A 17484-nucleotide genomic window follows, 5' to 3' on the forward strand; every position below is an offset into this window, starting at 1 on the left:
AAAGCAATGACCCAATTTTCGCCCTTTCCCACGGTGTGCATCCCCTTTCTTTTTGGCACCGGCCGCTGGGATGCAGGCCACTTGCAGCGGTGCTGCAGCGTTGTGTTGTCACTGGAAGCAATGGAATGGTACAGAACGATGAATACTGCAGTTTTGAAGTTGTTTCTCACTTCACTGTTCTGGTTGTAGGAATTATCCTCAGGATACCATTATCCTCCAGGCCTGCCCGGTTTCCCCCAGTTGGCAGGAGCTGCCCCTTGGCCCTGTGCTCCCGGGTTTGCCTGTGTGTGTCAGCCATGCAGAAGAGCTGTGCTTCCCAAACTTAAAAATAATTTTCCAATCTCATACCAATACTTCTGGATAATATAATATAATATATATAAAATATAATAAAAGTGAAATGCTAGAAAAATGAAATAAAATGAATAAAAATGAAAGAAAATATAATAAAAATGAAATGCTAGAAACTGCTCTAAAAGTTTCAAAAGCTTAACTCTAATTTCGGTCTCAGCCCCTTAGAAGGTTGCAGATAACACGTGTCCACCAACCTGAGGACCATACTTTTTGAGAAGTATTACCTTGGTGCATTGCTTCTCAGAGTGTAGTCCCAATGATATCTTTTAAATACTCCCTTCCGGTGATACTAATGCACTCGGTAGTTTGTAAACGGCTGCCTTAGAGGTGTTGGAGGATTAAGCAGTGATTAATCTTTTACATATGGCTCGATGCCAAGATAAATCCTGCATTTACAGTTTTCTAGGGATTCTTCCATCTTTCTTTTCCTTAAAGAATTGTTGAGTATATATAGGAGGAGGTCGTTCTGAGGGTCTGTGTATCGTACACAATATTCAGTATGAGAATGGAGAAGGTAGAGGTCTTTGGATTTGAGGCAGTTTGGGAACTGATGCTGTGTGACCTGTTTCTCATTCACCTACATTAGCAGTTCTATTTCCTATGTCCCACATCACTTCACTCCCAACTCATTGATAGCCTTAAAAAGCTTATTTTATTTTTGACTCAAATTCAGAGAATGAGTTTTGAAAAAAAAATCCAGATTATCTTTAACTCTGTCTCTAAATTACATAACCCCATTATCTAAACTTTATTTATCTTGAAAGAGAATTCTCTTTTAACAAACTAGGATTCATAAATGGATATTTAAAGGCAATACTTCTCAATGCTGAACTTTCCCAGCTTGTATGAAACTTCCTCTTGACACACTCCAGTGTCTGTGGTATGTCCTCCTAGACATCTAAAAACAAACAAACCAAAAACTCCTGATCAGTTTCCAAACTGGTTCAAGGTTAAAACTGACCACAGTTTAGTTCTCCTTTATCTTAACCAAAGTCTTCCCACTCAATTCTTTAGTATATAAATGACACTTTTGGTAAAAGATTAACATGACAGAAACAAGCCAACGATTTCTTTTTCTATCCATCTAATAACTCTGACTGCAAAACCTCAGGACTTGGTTCTTGTCCAGGCTCTTCTGCCTTTTTATATAGCCATGCATACATTGCTATATCTGGACCAGTGAACTGTGTTTTTTTTTGGTGTAGGGCCAAGCCTATAAGGCACATGTCCTTTTTGTTCAGCTATTGTAACTTCCACCCCCACAAATACTTAAATTTTAGATTGTGGCCTTTCCTATCTCTACCCCTGGTACTGCTGCCTTGACAGATTGCCGAAGGTTCTGATTGGCCCAAGAAATGGGCAGTGTTACCTCTTTGGTGGGTTTTCAGTGGCTGTAAGATAGAAGCTTAGGGACTTAATATTATTGTTTTGAAAGTTAAATTCATCTCTACTCCAACCTCCAATCTGTTTAACAGCTTTTCACCTTTCTATATTACCTCTGTCTATGTCTGTTGTTATTTGCACCCTACCCTTAGTTAATTTATAAAGGTACCATGGTGTCAAGAAAAATACTAATGATATTTTTATTTTGTTCTAGAACAGGATGCACTAATTTAAAAAATTCATATGGGAAAATAAGCGGGAATAGTTAATGTTAACTGTAAAAGAAGAACAAAGAGGGGCAACTAGCCCTCGCACATAGTAAAAGTGAAGCTTAATAATTTAAACAGTGTGGGACTGGTCCATGAATAGAGAGGTCGATAGGAAGATCAGAATTCTTAAATACGTATGAGAATGTAGCATATGATACAGGTGACATCTCAAATCAGTGGGGAAAAGATGGAATATTCAATAAATGGTTATGGGACAACTGAGTAGCCATATGTAAAACAAACAAACAAACAAAAAACCAAAAAAAATAAAACCCCACTGAAGTTGGATCTGTACTTCACATCTTAAAGCAGGATAAGTTCCAAAAGATATATGTTGATGATAGCTCATTCTTATTGAGTGTTTACTATATGCTGGGCACTGTAGTAATTGATTTACATTTACTAATACGTTTAATCTTCACAACAACCTGAGGAGGTGGTAACTGTTATTATCCCCACTTGTAGGTGTGGAGACTGAGGCCTATAGAGTTTAGGTGACTTATACAAGGTCATATAGCTAGTAAGTAGTGGATCTGGGATATGAATATAGGCAGTTTGCCTGTAGGGTTTGTGATCTTAACTACTATATGTACTGTTTTTTCATTTAGTTAAATGTAAAAAATGAAATAATTTAAGGATGAGCAAGGGAGAATTCCTTTAGAAAGGAAAGCCTTTCTAACCATGACTTGAAAATCAGAAGACTTAAAAAACTGATAAATTAGATCACAACAAAATAAAAATCTTCTTCAGGCAAAAATTACCGCAGGCAAATTCAAAAGACAAACTGGGGTAAATATTTGCAACTCATATCGTAGGTGAAGGACTAATCTCCCTAATATATAAGAAGCTTCTAGAAGATAATAAGAAAACACCAACATCCATTAGAAAAATAGACAAAGGTTATGAGCAGTTTACAGAAAAGGAAGTATAATTGGCTCTTAAACATATACAAAGATGCTCAGCTTCATTCATAATGAGGAGAATGCAAGTACCATTTTTCATTCTTCAGACTGGCAAAAATCCAGAAATTTGATGATACACTTGGTTGGTAAATCCTTAAGGAAGAAGACACTCTTGTACATAGCTGGCAAGAATGTAAATTGGCTCAACTCTTATGGAAGGCAGTTTGGCCATATCTGTCAAAAATTTAAATGTGTATACCTTTTGACCCAGGAATTCAATTTCTGGGAATTTATCCTACAGATATACTTGCATTTGTGCCAAATGATGACTGTACCAGGTTATTCACTGCAGCTTTTCTTGCAGTAGTCAAAGATTGGAAACAACCCAAACTCCCATCAATAGGGGCTAGTTAAATTAATTATGGTTCATCCTCACAATGAAATATGCAGCTGTAAAAAAGAACATGGAATATCTATATGAATGGGTATGGAGAGATTGCCAAGATATAGTGTTAGGTGAAAACTGCAAGGTCAGAACAGTGTTATTTGTTAAGTTTTGTGTGAACAGGGAGGAAAATAATAATATTTATGCACAAAGAAACTTTGGAAGGATAGATAAAGTAATGGCCACGGAGAGGGCGATGCAGTGAGCTGATGGTGGAGGGGAGACACAGCTGGGAGACTTGGCTCCGTGCTTTTTTTAAACTTTTGGTTCTTATAATGTGACTGCATTATTGAATTAAGTAACTCCACTTTGAAGATGATCTCTTTCAGCTGTTTTTAGTCTAATTGACCACCTTTCTATCATCTTTTTTTCATCCCTATTTCAAGTTCTTTTTTTTCCTTTTTAAATTTTGCTCTCTTTTTCATGTCAAGTTCTGTTTTTCTTCCCCAACTTGCTTTTGTAATCAAAATCCACATTTTGGCGTGATTTAAAAATCTAAATTTAGAGGGTGAAATTGGAATAAGTTAATCCAAATCATTTTACATTTCATAAATATTCATTTTTATTGAAGTGTCAATTGTGGTGGCATCATTTATACAAAGAAAGATCCTTGGGGACAAATTCCTTCCACTATTATGTAGAAGGCATTATGTGTATTTCTTTTATTTTGAGTGATGTACATAGACTTTTAAAAGAAAATCATGGAAAACAAATTTCCTTTTAGAAAAATTTTCACCAGTGTGTGATTAACTTCTAAATTGTAGGACACAGAGCTATTATCTCTCCTCTGCATCCTGTCTAAAGCTCTTTATTTTACCCTCTGTTTCAGAATCCTCAGTACTTCCCTGAAGTCCCTGGGGTAAGGGTATTCCATATCTCCCACCATCTGACCCTTACCTTCCCAGCCTTTTTTCCTACTGTGCCCCTATAGAACCCCATCTTCTGGCTAGCATGTGTTTCAGTGTTTTGCCTCTGGAAACGTTCATGTGATTTTACCCAAGTGGGTTCCACACTCTAATCTTTTCATTTAGTCATTCATTAAATGTTTATTAAATGCCTGCTTGGGTAAAATATTGTGTTTTCCATATATCCTTACCCTGCTCTTCCTCAAAACTTGCCCTGCTTGAATTCCATTTCTCCTATAAACCCATCCCTTTCCTCTCCAACCTAAGCAATCCCTTTCTTCTCTACTAGACAAATAGTTTTGAACTATTTTATGAATCCTTCTATCAGATCTTGCAGTGCTACTGAGGTGCTTTTCTGCTACTCAAGTTATTAAATCTCTGTCTTATTGTAGTAGGGGCGGGGTGGGTGTGCAGCCGTTATCACGAGACCTTTAGCGCATCAGTTAGAGGTCCCACTCTGCCAACAGTCAGCCTGACCGTGGTCCTCAAGGTGGACAGTGCAGTGAGAGGCCGATCGTGGCCATTTCCCCGGAGCCCTCCAGGCCCTCCGGCCTTGGGGCTGGCGGGTGAGCTGGGGGCTCGGGGACCGGCTGAGCGCTATGTCCCGCAGAGCCCCAGAGCCCAGGCCAGGGCTGCCTGCTGGCCGGGCCCAGGCCTTGAGGCCGCAGTGAGCCTCTCCCCCGTCCCCACCTCTGCCACCTAACGGGGGTGGCCGTCTGCATGGTTGGCAGTCCACGGAGGCCTCAGCAGCTGGAGTATATGGACACTGCTGTCAAGGTAACAGCTTCAGCCAGCTTCAGCCTCTCTGTGCAAGTTTCAAACATTGGTCCAGCTGAGATCAGTTGTCTACGCCTAGGAGGTGGCCAGAGGTCAGGGTTAAGTGGCAAGGGCATTGCACGGCATTACTTCAGGTCCACCTCTGTGCTTGGGCTGTTCTCAAAGAAGGGCCGTTGTCGTGAGCTGGGAATTCACCTGATGGGTATTTGCTGCAAGAGGTATTACACTGATCCTACACAAATGATTCTCTCCAGTTTAAATGCAAAGCCTGAGGGCCAGCTGGATCCTGGGCGCCTTGCCCCCTCAGTGATGACGGCTGGGCAGGGTCTGGGGACCTGGCCCTGAGGACGACGCCAGCTGAGATCTGCCTCTTTAGCCCAGCCTGGGCACTGGTGGGAGGACCCAGACTGGGTGCTGGACAGACATTCCCGGGCAGGGTAACCGGCCGGCGCAGGGACCCTCCTCCTCTCAGCCCTCAGGGCCTGGACCTCGGAGGGCGAAAGTTGAGCCTTGGGACCTTGCCCTCTCTTGTCAGGACAGAGAATAACATTTGTTTTGGTGAAGGTTTATAGGAACGTCGTGACCTGACGTGACCCAACCTCAGGAACAAAGGATCTGACACCAAGAAGTTTGCGACAGCTAACCACGCGCCTCCCTCACCGTTCCTATAAAAGGGCTTTGCTGAAAACGGTCCGGGAGTTCGGGGTTTCTAAAGCATGGGCCACCTGTCTCTTTGCTGGGCCCTGCAGTAAACCTTTCTCTGCTTCAAACTCTGACGTTTTGGTATTGTTTGGCCTCCCTGTGCGTCGGGCACACAGACTTGTGTTTGATAACATTATCTCCCCATATGAGTGTGAGCTCCCCAGAAGGATGTCTGTCCAGAGTGGGGAGCCATGTTTCACTCCTTAAAGGGAAGGGCTGGACCATATTTGATACTTATTTTATCCTGTAGTCTGTAGCACTTCACAAAGGGTGCTGCCTGCCTGCATCAGACACTCAGTAATGTTTTGTGGATATTGGGGGAGAATGTGGTTAATGCCTGAAAACAAAGACCAAAAAGGTGGTTTTTTTATGTGACCATCGTGTGACCAATGGTGACACAGAGAAGCTAGCAAAAACATAATATGTTTTATCCATGGGGTACATATTCTGAATTTTTTTCCCACTAGTGGTGGTGGATTTGTGCTGATTTCAGAATTCCCTCTCAAATCACTCTTGTGACCAGTGGTAAACTTTTCGACTGGCCAGGATGAATGATGGGAAGCCCCTTGTCTTCAAGTCTCTGAGCAGGGACGTGCTAGGGACCTGCAGCAGCGGTGGGGAAAAGGGTGTCATGCTCAGCACAGCCCTTGGTGGGGGCCTGTCCTGCTCCCCTCTGGTTCAGGGGACACAGGGAGCCCCTGTATCGGCTGGGGAGGGAGGAGAGTGACGACAGCTGGGTGAGGAGACTCAGCCTGTGACATGGGTCCCAAGAGAGCCAGCAGGCCTCCAGGCCCTCAGCAAGGACCAGAGTGAAGGCCTCTTTGCCGAGCTTGGTCCGGCCCCTTCACAGACCCCAGTGGCCTGGGAGCTATCACCCCTGCTGCCTTGGCATATGACCAGGCCCCTTCTCATACTACAGCAGCTGGTTCTAGCCCCTGCCATCCTGTGCCAGCCCAGATCTCGAACTCTGGCGCTGTACGAAAGACTGAATTCTGCAGAAGATGGTTTCAGGGTGTCAATGTGAGGAAGAAAAGTTGTGGATCTTCTACATCCTATTCTTTCATCTTTCTTCCCTCATAAATCTGTGGTTGGTCTGAGAGCATCGGAACATCTAATGTTTTATGAAATAGTAGCATTAGAGTACAAACTACTTCAGGGCAGGATTTTGTCTTATTCTTTGTGTCTGGAACACAGTAGGTTGACCATAAATATTTGCTGAATGACTGTAGCATGTTGTGATCTCTGATGGGCAAGCCCCTCAAAGACATACCTGTGTTATGATACAGAATAGATAGTCAATAGCTGTTTGAGTGGGTTCTAGGTACTTTCTCCATAAGCATCTTAGCTGTAGACATCTTTGCTGCAGAACTAACTGGCAGTTTTGCTGTGAAAGATTAAATAACTGGTTGACAATTTTTGGTTTGACAGTTTGGTTTTAACTGGTTGAAATGCGTTAGCATTTCTTCCACTCAGTGACATTATTGATGGCGTTACTGAGCTGACAGATGACAGTGATTTGCCCCAAGAGTAGGTTTTTTAGTTTGAAACACACTGCATTGGAGGAGGAAGAGGCTGAGGACCTCAAAGGTGCAGAGTTGAACCCACGTTTCCCATAGAACTTTGGAACGTCTATCAACAGACATGTGCCAACATGCTAAGAACACACAACAGAGTAGAGGCTTTCACAAGGCAACACAGCTCAGTTACAAATATGCATGCTAGTGTTTGGAAACTGATACCTCTCTTAATGAAGGAAGAAATTTTAGTGAAAATTTGTCTGATGCTGAACAAGGAAATGAATCAACAAGCAAGAATAAAGTATAGAACGCAATGAATGAAAGACTTGGAAGACGAGTTTTCGGGTACAACCCACAAAGTGAAATCAGTTATTTGGGCAGTATCGCCATGAATCTACCTACACTTCTCATGTTTTATTACGTCCTTTTTAATGTCCCTCTTTTAGTTTTCATTATTTTATCTTTCAGGGCAAAATTGCCTTATGTCCAATTAGTTAACCCAGTGGAAATGTTTGTGGCAAAAATGCATCAGGGGGCTTCCCTGGTGGCGCAGTGGTTGAGAGTCCACCTGCCAACGCAGGGGACATGGGTTCGTGCCCCGGTCCGGGAAGATCCCACATGCCGCGGAGCGGCTGGGCCCATGAGCCATGGCTGCTGAGCCTGCGCGTCCGGAGCCTGTGCTCTGCAATGGGAGAGGCCACAACAGTGAGAGGCCCGCGTACCGCAAAAAAAAAAAAAAAAAAAAAAAATTGCATCAGGCAACGTTGTCTCTGGCAAGAATGCTTATGATGAAAGCACTGGACATGGGTTGAGTAATGGAGAGGAGAATAGCACATTGAAGAAGACAGGAAGGGTGGGAGCCTGAGGACTTGGGATTGCCACTGTTTGCTGGTTTCCGTGTTAATAGTTTTTCCTGTTATACCAGAAAACTGTATTACCTAGATAGCATTTCGACAGCCAAATGGAAATGTATGTGATAAGGAGTGGGCCATATTTGAATAATGGAGCATCAGTCCACCCTTGGTACGTGATGGCAGCCTCCTTAGCTGTCACTTCTTCCTTCCTGCAGCTCAGAGCATCAGGCCAGGCTCGACTGTGCAGAGCTGAGTTTTCTCCATGGTGCCCAGACCTTTGGTTACGTCAGATTTCTAGTAGGCCGTGGGTTTGTCATCTTGGGGTAGTTCAGTCATTTTAACTTGTGTCTATCTCCTCACCAACTTTTAAGCTAAGAGATGGTGAGAGGTTGGGAGAGTCTGACATCTGCCTTGTCTTTGAATAAGTGGAATTGGCATTTGCTGGCATCACCCCTGTCGTTGCCTGCATTTTACTGCTTTACTCTTTGTACCGTCTTCTCCGGGCTGGCTGGCTAGCTTCTTCCCAACCACTCTCATCTGTGCATGGCTCCTGAAAGTTAGATCTCATCTTGCAAAAGTTCCGCTTCCCATTTCCAAATTCTTAGAGGATATGTATGTCCTGCCATAACCCCAAACTCAGTTCTAAGACCAAACTTACCATTTTCCCTTCAAAACACTGGATACGTATTTTAATTTCCCCATTTCTGTCATGGCACTACTCTCCCCCAAACCTTAGCCACATTCATCTTCGATCCTTGCCTCTGTATTTAAACTGGTCCTCTTCCAGTAAGTCTTGATTGTTCCTTGCCTTCTGTATTAGTCAGGGTTTTCCAGAGAAACAGAACAATATATATATAGCACGAGGGACTGGAGCACATGATCACGGAGGCTGAAAAGTCCAAGATCTGCTGTCTGCAAGCTGGAGGCCCAGGAGAGCTGGTGATGTGATTCAGTCCAACCCTGAAAGCTGAGAACCAGGGGAGCCAATGGTGTAAGTTCCAGTCTGAGTCCTAAAGCCTGAGAACAAGGAACATCTGATGGCAGGAGAAGATGGATATTCCAGCTCAGACAGAGAGAGTGAATTCCCCCTTCTTCCACCTTTTAGTTCTAATCTGATTGGATTGAATGAGCACCCACCCCCATATTGGTGGGATCATCTTCTTTACTCAGTGTACCAACTCAAATGCTAATCTCTTCTGGAAGCACCTTCACAATACACACAGAAATAATGTTTTACCAGCTATCTGGGCATCCTTTAGCCCAGTCAGCTTGGCACAGAAAACTAACCATCACGCTTTCCTTGTTCACTGCTTTTCCCAGTCTGTTATGAGCACCACTACCAGGCATCTGTTTAAACCTCAGATTTCTATCACTGCTAAGAAAACAGCGGTAACTGTGTGATCTGGGTGATGACTTTCTTCCTCCTGGGGTTAGAAACGTTCTTTTGACTTGCTGCTCATCTCAGCGTTCCTGATCTCTGCTTCCACCGCTGAGGCTGACTTCTACTCTCAGTACCTTCCTCTGGGAAGTTTGCTTTTTTCCTCACAGCCCATCTCAATCTTCCTGGGCCTTTCAAGGCTAATCTCAGTTCTCCCCCTTCCATGCTGCCTTTTTGGGGACTGTTTCAGCATAGATTGCTCTTAGAACTGGAGGTGGAGCTCAGGCTTTGAGGCCCTGTTTTACACTTTCATTCCAGTGTGTCTTCTTAGGGACATAAAGGTTGAGTTCCTTTAATGCATTTGGAGCTCAGAGATGGCCATTGTTCTCCCTTGCGTTTCCTGAACTTCTGACCTGGTTACGGTGCCCTGTGGGCACGGCCAGAGCTCTTGGATTACAGTGGTCAGGCTGCTTGGTCTTCTGGTAACTTCCTCTCTGGATGTCCTATCAAAACGTTCTTCCCATTTGGTGAGGTACTTGACTACTTTGATCATGATGCTGTTAAAATAAGCTGAGGCATATTAAAACTTTTAAGAGTCTATTTGAGCAAAAACTGATTGGAATTGGGCAGCATCCCATCCAGCTGATAGAAAGGGGCTCTGAAGAGCTGTACAAAATGAAAGATGTTTATAGCCAGAAGGAAGCGGGAACAAGGAAGTTGTACTAGGCAGGGTGGTCATGGCAAGGTTACTTTCCTCTAGGGATGGCAGGATGTCTGTCAGGCAGATTACCCAACTAGTGCTCATCAGGAGATTCCTGATTGGTCCTTAAACCATTTCTCTCTCATTTCTGGGAGACCCAAAACTGTAGCCAAGGTAAATCTTGGTTTGGTGCCGTGGGGCTTAGCATAAGTGACTTTATTTGGGACCTATTTTTTGTTTGTTTTTCTGTTTTTAGACAATGCCAAATGCTTGATTTTACCTTGACCAGAGACTGCCGTAGCCTCTGAACCAGCTGGGACCTCTTCCGTAAGCTGGATCGCTTCTAAAATGTTGAATAAGGTTATTACCCTTCACAGAGAAAGACATGGTTCCTTACTTTCTGTAGGACTTCTGTACCATTTCATGTGAGCATACCTACAGAGTTTCTCAGCAGGGTATATTTCTGATCCACTAGCTTGTTGAATAAGTGTGTTAAATTTGCATTATAATACAGCAAAGACTGGTAGTAGTGAAACTGGAAGAAATGTAGAGTTACAATATGTTTTGATGACTATATTATCATTACATTTTTTAAAAATGAGGAATAAAATTCAGAAACATTGACTGTCTTCCCAGAGCATGTATATAGAATGAATTCTTTTGAAAATATTACCATGGTAAGGTAATAACATTAGTGTTGAATTTTCCTCTGAAACTTTTTCATATTTTAGCTTTAATATTTTTTTTTAAATTTGTAGTTTACTCTTAGGTGATTTATAGTTTGCTTAGGTTAAACACAATGTGAAAAATTGAAAAGCCTTGTTCACACGAGGCCAAAAATTATTCTTTGGCCAACTGAAGAAAATTTGATATTTTAACAGACGTACTGTAGTTAGCAGATGAAAAGAAAACCACATTAAGGTTTGCCGAATGAATCAGCCAGCTTTCAAACAGAGTCCCGGAGAAAACACTGCATGGCTGCAAACCTCCATTTCCTCATCTCTTCTTAAGAACCAATTCATGGAGAGCTACGTCATCTAGCAGGAAGCCCAGTGTAACAACTCCTGCTTGGTCCCTGGGGTTCCTGGCCCACCACTTAGCATTCCTCGCACACCGAGCTGTGTGCACTGGCACGAAGCAGCCACACGGAGCTGCCCGCTCCCCCCACCAAGGCTGCAGCCGGCCTGATAACAGCCCTGCTCACCAGCTCACCAGGGTCTCTCCCTGACAACCGGAGGCATGTTGCCGGGAAACCACATCCCTCCAAGAGGAGACCCTGCACCCAACTGCCTCTGCGTGTAAAAGAGGTTGGAGGAGCCCCTTGCAGATAACTTTATTTTCAGAAATTAAAAAAAAATTTTTTTTTCTTTTTCAGGATTATGTTCATCCTAAGAAGTGCTGTGGATTTATTTTGATAAATGGAATAAAAGGGAATAATTATTTTCTCGTGAAAATTAGGTATTGGATGAGTAAGATTATATAGCTGTTTGCTGCAGTAGTTTGGGGGAAACATATAGGAATGAGCTATATAAATTTAAATATGAATTTCCAGGGGCAAGATATGAACCAGGGGATTTATACGAATATGATGGAACTTAAGCTTTAACTATTTTGGTTCATTGAAAGCCCGATGATTATTTTTTTCGGAATAAGGAGATTGATTAAAGAGCTGAAACCTAGGTTTCTTTTTCTATGTACGTTTGCTTTGGAACTTGTAGGATGGTTGATAAACTAAATTGATATAATTAATAAAATGAAGATTCTCTACTGTTTACTCTCTTAGAAAGGAATCAAGGGGTCTTTGCTCTCAGCCTCTGGTTTCTCTTCCCAGGAAGTCTGGTAATAGGCTATTCTCGCTGGTCCTACCCCCAGTCTTGAGATGGCTTCCCTTTGCTTCAGGGCCTTTATTACTTAAACCTTAAATTTTTATTCATATTTTTGCTCAAAGTTTGATCTGTAAGTTTTTAATCATTTTTATCCTCTTCTCCCAACTTCCCAAGTAACCACTGTCCAAAACCAAGAGAGCATTCTTCAGTGCCTTTCTCCATGTCCATAAAATGATATGTAAACACTCACATTATTTATTGTTGGTATTTTATAAAAATGAATCAACTTATATTCTCTGTATCTCACTTTTCTCACTGAATAGTACATTATGGAAATATCTACAGGTCAGCTGGTATATCTTAACATATTCTTTTTAACAATATTAATAGGCTTAATTCTTTGGAGCAGTTTAAGGTTTACAGAGAAATTGAGTGAAAAGTACAGAGTTCCCATATACACATGCCCCTCCTCCCCAAGTTTCCCCTGTTGCTAACATTTTGCTTTAGGTGGTACATGTTACAATTGATGAGCCAATATCAATACATAATTATTAACTAGTCCATATTTTACATTAGGGTTCATTCTATGTGTTTTGACAAAATGACAGGTATCATACAGAGTAGTTTCACTGACCTAAAAATCCACGTGTTCCACCTAGTCTTGCCTCCTTCCTGATGAACCCCTGGCAACCACTGATCTTTTTACTGTTTCCATAATTTTGCCTTTTCAAAAATATCATATAGTTGGAATCATATAGTATGCAGTCTTTTCAGGTTGGCTTCTTTCACTTAGCAGTCAGCATTTAGGGTTCCTCCATATCTTGATAGCTCATTTCTTTTTAGTGCTGAATAATACTCCATTGTGTGGATTTATCCCATTTTGTTTATCCATTCACCAGTTGAAGAGCATCTTGGTTGCTTCCAAGTTTTGGCAGTTATGAATAAAGTTACTGTAAACATTCTTATATAGGTTTTCGTGTGAACATAAGTTTTTAACTCCTTTGGGTGAATACCACGGAGCACAATTGCTGGATCATATGGTAAGAGTATGTTTAGTTTTGTAAGAAACTGCCAAACTGTGTTCCAAAGTGGACCATTTCACATTCTCATCAGCAGTGAATAAGATTCCTGTTGATTCACATCCTTGTCAGTATTTGGTTTAGTCAGTGTTTTAAATTTTAGCCATTCTAAAGGTATGAAGTGGTATTTCATTGTTGTTTTAATTTGTAATTCCTTAATGACATATGATGGACATCTTTGCACATGCTTATTTATCATCTGTATATCTTCTTTGGTGAAGTATCTGTTTATGTCTTTTGCCTACTTTTTAATTGGATTTTTAATTTTCTTATTGTTGAGTTTTAAGAGTTCTTTTTATATTTTGGATAGCAGTCCTTTATCAGATATGTATTTTGCAAATATTTTCTTCCAGACTGTGGCCTGTCTTCTTATACTCTTGACAGTGTCTTTTGCAGAACAGACATTTTAAATTTTAATGAAGCCCAGCTTACCCATTTTTTCTTTCATGGATCACATTTTTGGTGTAGTATCTAAAAATTCATTTCCAAATCTAAGGTCACTGGTATTTTCTCATGTTACTTTCTAGAAGCTTTATAGATTTGCATTTTAAATTTTGAGTGAATTTTTTGTGAAAGATGTAAGGTCTGGGTCTAGATTATTATTATTTTTTTGCATGTGAACGTCCAGTTGTTCAAGCACCATTTTCAAAAGACTATCTTTGTTCCACTGCATTGGCTTTCCTCCCTTGTCAAAGGTCAGTTGACTACATTTGTGATTGTTTCTGGGCTCTTTATTCTGTTCTGTTGATCCATTTGTCTGTTCTTCCACCATTACCACACTGTCTTGATTAGGGTAGTTTTATGGTAAGTCTTGAAGCTGGGTAGGATCAGTCCTCTGTCATTGTTCTTCTTCAATACTGTGTTGGCAGCTCTAGCTCTTTTGCCTCCATATGAACTTTAGAATCATTTTGTCCATATCCACGAAATAACGTGCTGGGATTTTGATCGGGATAGTGTTGAATCTATAGATCCAGTTGGGAAGACCTGACAGCTTGGCAATATTGAGTCTTCCTATCCAGGTGCATGGAATATCTCTACATTTATTCAGATATTCTTTGATTTCTTTCACCAGAATTTTGTGGTTTTCCCCATATAGATCTTATACATATTTTGTTAGATTTAAACCTCAGTATTTAATTTCCTTTAGTGCTAATGTAAATGGTGTTATGTTTTTAAATGTCAAATTCCAGTTGTTCACTGTTGGCCTATAAGACAACATTTAACTTTAGTATATTAACCTTATATCCTGTAACCTTACTGTAATTGCTTATTAATTCTAGGAGTTTTGTTTTTTTTCAGTTCATTGAGATTTTCTACATAGACAATCATGTCATCTGCAAACAAAGACACCTTTATTTCTTTTTTCCCAATCTGTATACCTTTTATTTCCTTTTCTTATTGGCATTTGCTAGTACTTCCAGTATGATGTTGAATAGGAGTGGTGAGAGGGGACATCCTTGCCTTATTCCTGATCTTAGTGGTAAAGCATCTAGTTTCTCACCATTAATTATCATGTTAATGTAGGGTTTTTGTACATGTTCTTTATCAGGTTGGGGAAGTTCCCCACTATGCTTAGTTTACTGAAATTTAATATGTTGTTTTTAATGGTTGCATAATAGCTCATGGTATGTATGTACCACAGCTTATTAAAATAAGCAAAGCTAATCTTTTTATCAGTTATTAAGGGTTTGGCTCCAGTAGCACCGTAGATATGTTTGTTAATCATGGTATGTGATATATGTACTGTAAGCACTTATGAATACCTTCCCTGTAAATCTAGCCAAAGGAGATAAAGTTGGTGCCAGGTTATGCAGAGCCTCAAAGCCAACATAAGTAAGGAGTTTGGATCAGAATGGAAAATGGGAAAAATGTCGGTTCTGTGGTGATGCATACTCTGGGGGGACATCAGAGGTTCAGACACACAGATGCTGACTGTCTGTTTATGAAGTATAAGCATCCTATGGATCTTGGATGCTTGCTAGTACAATTTGGATTGGTTTCTAGATACAGCTGGGCAGCCAGGTTGTGGAATTGTTTATTCTGAGAACTTAAAGGTCAGTTTGCTTCTAGAGTTATGAACTGGTTACATTTAATGAACTGGACTACAAAGTTTCATACCTTTACTATAAACCAGGGGTTGGCAGAATATGGTCTGTGGGTCAAATTTGGCCTATAGTCTGTTTTTTTAAAAATTAAATTTTTTATTTTGAGATAATTATAGATTCACGTACAGTTGTAAAAAATAATACAGAGGGATTCTGTGTACCTTTTACCCAGTTTCCCCAATGGTAACATCTTGGAAATCTGTTGTGCACAATTAAGATATTGACAGTGATAGAGTCAATATACAGAACAGTTTTGTCACCACAAGGATCCCCTGTGTTGCCCCTTTATAGCCACTCCTACGTCCTTCCTTCCCTCCCCACCCCCCCATCCCTATTACCCAGCAACCACTCATCTATTCTCCATGTCTATAATTTTATCATATCAAGAATGTTATATAAATGGAATCATACAGCATGTAACTTTTCGGGGTGGCTTTTTTCAGTCAACATAATTCCCTGGAGATTTGTTGAAGTTGTTGCATGTGTCAGTGTCAATGCTTTGTTCCCTTTTATTGCAGAGTAGTATCCCAGGGTATGAATGTACCACAGTTTGTGTAATGATTCACCCACTGCAAGACATCTGGATTGTTTCCAACTTTTGGCTATTATGAATAAATCTGTTATGAACATTTGTGTACAGTTTTTTTAGGAGAACATAGTTTCCACTTCTCTGAGATCAAGGCCCAAGAATGCAGTTGCTGGATCATACGGTAGTCACATGTTTAGTTTTATAAGGAAACGCCAGAATATTTTCCAGAGTGGTTGTACCATTTTACATTCCCATCAACAGTGTCTGAGTGATTCAGTCTCTTCATCCTTGCCAGCATTTGATGTTGTCACCAGTTTTTATTTTAGCCATTCTGATAGGTGTGTAGTGATATCTCATCATGGTTAAAATTTTTATTTCCCTCAAGGCTAATGATGTTGAACACCTTTTCATGTGCTTTCATGTCATTTGTGTATCCTCTTCAACGAAATGTCTTTGGTAAAATGTTAGACATTTCTATTCGGATTATTTGCCCTTTTACTCCTCATTTTTTAAAGTTCTTTATATATTCTAAGTATTAGTTCTCTGTCAGATACATGGCTTGCAAATATTTTCTCCTAGCCTGAACTTATTTTTTAATCTTCTTAGTAGAGCCTTTGCAGAGTAAAAGTTTTCAATTTTGATGAGTTCTAATTTATCCGTTCTTCCTTTTATGGATTGTGCTTTTGGTTTTAAGCCTAAGAACTCTTTGCCTACCCTGATCCCAAAGATTTTCTCCTATTTTTTTCTGAAAGTTTTATGGTTTTACATTTTACATGTGAGTCTGTGATCCATTTTGAGTTAATTTTTGTTCAAAGTTTGAGATTTAGTTCGAGGTTCCTTTTTGTTCTTTTGGCCTATGGATATCTAATTGCTGAAGCACCATTTGTTGAAATCCTGTGTTCCAAACCTTAGGGGAAAAGCCCTCAGTCCTTCCTTGTTAAGTGTGATGTTAGCTGTAGATTTTTTGCAGATGCTCACTATTGTAATTCCCCTCTATTCCTAACTTGCTGAGAGTTTTATTATAAATGAGTCTTCCACCACCGTTTTTGTAAATAAATTTTTATTGGGACACAGGCATGCTTATTGGTTCGTCTGCTGTCTACGTCTGCTTTCACAGTACAATACTGGAACTGAGTATTTGTGACAGGGATCATGTGACCCTCAAAGCCTAAAATATCTATTATCTGGCCTTTTATAGAAAAGGTTTTCTGACTGCTGCTATAGTTTCACGACATCTTTCTTTTGGTGCCTCCTACCTCTTGACATTGTAAGATGGTTACAAACTCTTAATTACTCTACACATGCATCGTCAATTGCCCAAAACTTAGACCCTGAGTTGTTGGCAGTGCCCACCTCAAAAGAAAGCAGAGTATGGACGTGTGTAGATCTGGCTGACTTCCAAAGGGCTTCCCTACTGTGACATGTCTGTATTTCGATCAGCAGTAGTATTTTGGGTAGTTCTTACCTGGTCACTCCTGTGAACTCCTCACCTTGACCATCCACCTGAACAAATAATGTGCGTCGCACTGACCCTTCTTTCCTGCCCACATTCCCTGACTCTTACTGTATGTTGTCTGCATTGCTGTGTTTGAGAATGTTGACACGATGGGATGATCCATGACTTTAGTGATCTCTAAAGGGTCCAGTGGAGTGTGGCATTCTAAACTCAGTAACTCTTTACATTGTAGATACATATTTATTATGTTTCCTTTTTCTAAGGGAGTTTTAAAGTTTTGACAAGTTATTGCTTTGGTTGAAA

General features: G+C 40.7%; 1 protein-coding gene across 4 annotated transcripts in view; it reads left to right on the forward strand.

Annotated features, from left to right (window-relative positions):
• MSRA (methionine sulfoxide reductase A) overlaps positions 1 to 17484 on the forward strand; it is a 392996-nt gene that overhangs the window by 715 nt on the left and 374797 nt on the right. The window lies entirely within an intron of this gene.

This window comes from Mesoplodon densirostris, chromosome 6, assembly GCF_025265405.1.
Source record: "Mesoplodon densirostris isolate mMesDen1 chromosome 6, mMesDen1 primary haplotype, whole genome shotgun sequence".
NCBI classification, from domain to species: Eukaryota; Metazoa; Chordata; class Mammalia; order Artiodactyla; family Ziphiidae; genus Mesoplodon; species Mesoplodon densirostris.